Raw genomic sequence first — 6000 nt, 5'->3', positions numbered from 1 at the left:
ACCACGATTGGAAAGTTGCAGCTATGAGGAGAGAACTTATAACAAAGAAGGAAGCCATTCAGTTCAAAGTGCAAGTTACTATAGTTATAGTTCTGCAGGTACATACCTCCAATCCTCATTCCTTGAATTGTCCCATGTCATTTTCTCTTATTCAAAAGAAATCTATTTATCTTTGGAATCATATTGCTACCACTTGTAGTATAATTCAATATCATAGGAAAATGGGCCAGGGATTATGGTACACAATTAAACTGTGCCTGTGTATTGCAATGTCAGCAGCAGGCAGAATCTGTGCTGCCTGCTGATTGAACTGATTGCTGCATGAAGACTGTGCTGCCCATGCTGCTGATAAGCTGCTTGAGGAGATAGCTCAATATGGCAAGAGCAGAATGCTACTTTAAGAGAGCTAGCACCTTTTACAAAGGGAGGTGTATTGTGACTGCAATTGAAAATGCAACTTTGACTTATATCTTGAAGAATGAGAGAATTTGGCAGAAAATATGTATAAAGATTATCTGATATTGCTCTGGAGGCCATGGTACAGGAGGTGGAATATCCAGGAAGTTTTCACGATACATGATGGCAAGGCAGTGAGAAGAGGTCACAGGGAAAGTAAATGCCAGGTGTATGGCTCCACCCACCTGAATGCAATGTTACCAGAAGTGGCAGCTCAGGCTGTGTGCAGTCTCCCCAATTAAAACTCAGCAGTCTTCCAGGTCCCAAGACCCACCCTGTAGTGAAATAACTTGTAGGTGCACTAGGATAGGGGAAGGCGTACAAAAGCTCGGCACGAAGGGAATGCTCAAGAGTGATTCATTTAATTTTGTATGCATTATGCAATCTTTAATTGCTAAGTTTGGATTTTATTTTACATTTGGCATTGAGTATTATGTCCACAGGAGAAGAATAATGCAGCAGGAAAGGAGGGTATTTGTTTCATCATGCTAATGTCGATCTGGCAAGGGAGGCAAGAATAATTGTTGACAGAAAGAAGACCAACGGATGTTATTGAGAGATAAAAGGTAAGGAGTGTGGGACTAACAATGATTTGACAGATCAATTTGAGGTTGGTAAAAGCTCTTCTAAATGAGCCCTGCTAGAAAAAGGCTATCTAGATTATAGCGTCTCTTTCTACTCCCTCTCATACGTACCCTCAGCTGGCAGGTAGAGGCAAGGATTGCTCCCTCATGATGCCTCATTGTGTAGCATGCAGCATACAACCACAAATATGAATACCTGCTCAGCTAAGTATTGCAGAGCTCATCCTGAATGGTCCAGGCAGTGGAAACATTGTACTCCAGAGGTTCTATATGGCAGCATGGCACTCATTGTGCTCCTGCTGTGCGGGTATATGTGAACTCCTGACTGAGTCATGAGCCATGTCAGGTGGGGATAACCCTTGTCACCCAATAGCAGGCCTGTATTTTGGAGGGTTGGTTGGAATTCGCCACAAAATGATGGAGTCATGACTGCTGCCAGGAAAGTAGGCACAACCCTGCATAATACAATGCCTGTTATTGCAAACCCAACTGTACAAAGGTAATGGAACAACTTTCTAGTGATGGAGAGTTCTCATGGGGAGTATGTATCACAATGTACTAGCAAACATGGCATCTTGCAGCATGGTGAAGCTGGCAATGCAGGTAAAGCCTTTCACAAGATTTTTGTGCTAGCTTCTGAACCCCACCATCAGACTCCAATGGAGGTCAGAAGCCCGCATCATGTGAGAAACAGTCACTCACCTGTGATTTTCCCCAAATTAGGTAACTAATGGCCAGAGGGCGGGCTTGCTTCTAATTAAGGACAGAGGGCATGTTCTCAAAGCTGGAGGGCCAATTGAAGGGCCTCCAGTTTGAAAGCAGCAGCCACAGGATGACATGTAAATGAGGGAGAGGATGCTCCAAAATGGAGGTGTCCTCTCACCAACATTTTCAGAGTTATAGTAAAAAATAGAATCAGCAGCTTGTCCACCATTTTGGGATGGGAGCCTTTCTACATAGTGATAAAATGTCATACACAGCAAGTTATAATGATTCAGAGACCCTTAGTGGGTGTTCTGAAGTGTTCTACCAGATTTATTGAGGCATCTGAAATGAAACATCAGAATGCTCATAATCTGTCCAGCATAGCTTTTGTAGTCCCCTAGACCTAATTATACATGTGTTCTCCCTCTGTCTGCGTTTCCTTACTAGAATTATAAGCTATGACAGCAGGGGAGAAGCCTGGTCCCCAATCAACAATACTGACCCGGGGTTTTGAGATATCATGGCTGGTATTGCAGATTGATGCAGCAACATACAGGATAATGTGAGTTGATTGAAGGAAGCCTTTCTTGTTCATGAAAATGAACAGGTTGCCATATGAAGCATTCAGTGCCACATAAGTTCCATCAGTTGCTCCTGGCCTATAGGAATACTGCCAGTCAATAGAATTGGGCTGCTTAATCTCTTTGTTCCTTAGGTTCTATGAAGAAGGTAATAAACTGTGAGTCTGCCAGTGTAGGACATCAGTGTTACTTCCTGACAGTTTGACAATAGTCACTGGAGGCTACCTGGAAAGATCCAGTAGCAAAATAATTCACAGCAGTGGTCACTTTCAGAATCATGGATTTTCCCTTGTTAAGGTAGGCTGGTTATGCAGCCAGCAGCTGCCCTTAATCCCTTGAGAAATCTAAATAAGATCCACTTGGCTTGTAAGCCCTATTGAGTGGGTTGAAACAAGAATCTTCTGTGATGCCTCACCCTAAATTCAGCCAAATTAACCTTTTTAATCTCCTTCTCATCTTCCTCATCCCAACTAAGGGAGTTTTCCATTGTGAAATCCATTTCTCCTGTCAAAAAAAACACCTTTTACCAATACTCACTAAAATTGACTGGAGAAGTCTTCAGAGAAACTTCAAAACACCAAACAGCAAAACACCTGATAGTTTCAACTTCCTCAAAAAATATGGTCTTCTAAACGTTGTATGTATCTCAGGGATTCTTCTATTTGATCACTCAAGGGCTCAAAATCTTGTGCTAAAAAACAACAAACATTATTCCAGCAACCAGACTGCCATCAATTCACAGAAGCCCCAATCTAACCAATTAAGACTGCAAACAAAGGCATGATAATAAGGCAGAAACAATAACGTTTTCCATTATTTTGGGTTAAGGTCACGTGTTCAATGATATCATTGCATGTGTTGCTCTACCTTATTTAGCAACATGTTTGTCTCAACTAAATTTAAACTTTTCAACCCACTATATGAATTATAAAATTATTATTTACATTTGTTTCTATTTACTTCTCGGATATGGACAGAAAATATGTTTGGATTTTTGTCTTTCACAATTTGGACAAAAAATCGATACATTACAGCTTGTGTAACTTTGTCAAGTTCACCGTTAAGTAATTACAGCTATTACAAATTAGGGCATGCCGTAGAATTGTGAATTCCATGCGTCGAGCATCTTATTTTTATGGAACTGACTCACGTCTACATAAGGCTTGGCTGAGAGGCCAGACATCCATTAAGCTTGTTGAAACAGCTGCGCCCCAGGGAAAACATTGTTTGACTGACAGCTCAGTTTTTCTGATCTCTACTGCTGTCAACCTCACAATGTTTGTTTACACAACAAGTGGTTTCAAGAATTTGTGTCTATTGTTATGGATGATTGACATTTTTATTAGCTTGGAGTGAAATTACTTTTTTTCAACAAAGGAGAAAGTTATGAATGAATTACTTTTATTCAAAACATTTTTTTGAAAATCCTACTGTCACTACAGAGTTCATTGATTCCAGGCAGCCTATAGTGGGTCAATGGGCATGGAAGTGCCAATGCTTGGCGAAGGGAGCATGAGGAGCCATAGAGGATGGGTGAACACAAGAACACAGAAATAGGAACAGGAGTAGACCACATGGCCTACTGAGCCTGCTTTGCCATTCAATACAATAATGGCTGATCTTGAGCTTCAACTAAATTTTCCTGCCCACTCCACATATCCCTTAGAAGCGGAAGGGCAGAGCATGGCATGGGGGCCATGGGGAGGGGTGAGTGGAAGGACAGAGCTTGGCATAGAGGGCATGAGGCACCATAGGGAGTGGGTGGGAGAATGAAATGGCCTGGATAGGGTATGGGTAGTGCTTGAAGTGTGAGAGTGTGTGACGGGTAAGGGCTGCAGAGTCTCTGTCTTTATTTTAACAGGAACGAGGCGGGCCTTTTAAACAGCCAGTTTCTGCACACAGTAATGCCTATGGCTGCTTCCCAACTTCTTCTCAGGTCATCTAGCCTGACTCCAGCTTGCACCTGCACCCACGGCAATGAAGATCTCACCTTTGCCGGCACTTTCTCCCAAGGCAGGTGATTGAGCCCGGTACTTTCCCAACTTCCACTACATGCTTTGAAGATGAAAATCTAGGCCTATGAATCTCAATTAAAGGCACTGAATTTAATCAATTTGATGTGAGTTGGTAGGGAACATTGGTCTTTCTGGTGTTCAAAGCAAGTCTCATGCTCTTGTAGGTTTTTGCGAATACATCAAATATCTGTTGTAGTTCTTCAGAGTCAGCATGAACTGGTGCACGATCAGCACACTGTAGTTCTGACAGAAGTGGTTATTGTCTTTTTTTGGCCTTCAGCCAGTTTTTTTTATTCATTCATGGGATGTGGTCTTCGCTGGCTAGGCCAGCATTTATTGCCCATCCCTTAGTTGCCCTTGAGAAGGTGGTGGTGATAAGTTATTACCACACTTGGGAGAAGCTGTCAGTAGTAATCTGCAGCATTGCTGCAAAAAATATTCAGAATAGCGTTGGTGCAATTACAACCCCTGCTTGATTCCTGTTTTGACAGTGAAGGAGTCTGTAGTGGAGCCATTTCATTGTACTGTTATTTTCATATTGTCATACAGGAGAAGGATAATGTTTGTGAGCCTAGCTGGGCATCTATACCACTGCAGCATCTTCCAAAGGGCTGTTCAATTTACCGATTTGAAAGCTTTTGCGAGATCAAAGAAAGCCATGTGCAAAGGGGTATTCTGCTCTCTGCACTTTTCCTGAACTTGGTGTGCTATGACGATCATGCCAATTGTTCCTTTGACAGGTTGGAAGCTACATGGGGACTCTGGAAGGACCGTCTCCTCTGAAATTGGTGACAGATGATTAAGAAGTATCTTAGCCAGGATTTTGTTAACAATTGACAGCAATGCTTTCCCCTTGTAGTTGCTACACTTCGACTTGTCTCATTTCTTGAAGATTATGATCATCATGGGGCCTCTAAGGTCACGTGGAATTTCTTCACCCTGCCAGAGCTTCACAAATAGGGCATGTATTCGAGAGATCATATGTCTCCTCTATGTTTCAGTACTTCTGCAGGGATATTGTCTGGACCAGAAGCTTTGTTGCTTTTCATCTGGTTGACAACAGCTATCACTTCATCAAGCATTGGATCATCGTTCAGCTCACTTCTGATTGTTTGTTGTGGGAGGTTTTCCAGCAGGTGCATGTCCAGTGTGGTGTTCTGATCAAGTAGTCATACAAAGTGCTCTTTCCAGTGGATGTTGATGCTATCTGTGTCTATGAAGAGAGTCCTTCCATCTTTGGATCTTAACAGTGTTAGTCTATGTGTTGAGGATCCATAGGCTTCTTTGGTTGCCTTGAAAAAAGCATGTGGAATTTCCTCAGTCTTCTCTGTCCACCATTTGTTCTTCGCGTCATAAGTTCTTCTTTAAACTTCAGCTTTGGCTCTCTGATAGGTGAGCTTCTTTTCTGTGGAGTTTGAATCCTGTTGCCAAGTTTGGAATTTACAATTGATGAGTTAGCATGTTTCTGTATCATTCTCATCAAACAACTCTTGGTGTCTTTTAGCAATGTGTCCAAGGATTTCTTGGCATGTATGAGTGATATGGATTTCAATGATTGCCACCCATCCTGGATGTTGTTTGCTGATGTGATCAGCAGTTCCAGTAGTTTCTGATTGATTTGTTCTTGAAATTCCTTGAGCTTGGGGTTGTTTAACAGGC

The 6000-nt window shown here is 42.1% G+C and overlaps 1 protein-coding gene across 1 annotated transcript in view; it reads left to right on the top strand.

The window, feature by feature from the left end:
- The first annotated feature begins 1001 nt into the window (after positions 1–1001).
- Positions 1002–6000, top strand: part of nfx1 (nuclear transcription factor, X-box binding 1) — a 137794-nt gene continuing 132795 nt past the window's right edge. Inside the window, exon 1 of the mRNA XM_041184281.1 lies at positions 1002–1022. The gene's annotated coding sequence lies outside the window, so the exon portion shown is untranslated. The remainder of the gene's footprint in view (positions 1023–6000) is intronic.

Source organism: Carcharodon carcharias, chromosome 3 (assembly GCF_017639515.1).
Source record: "Carcharodon carcharias isolate sCarCar2 chromosome 3, sCarCar2.pri, whole genome shotgun sequence".
Taxonomy (NCBI): Eukaryota; Metazoa; Chordata; class Chondrichthyes; order Lamniformes; family Lamnidae; genus Carcharodon; species Carcharodon carcharias.
Note: the sequence above shows the minus strand (reverse complement) of the source record. Positions and strands in the feature narration are given on the sequence as shown.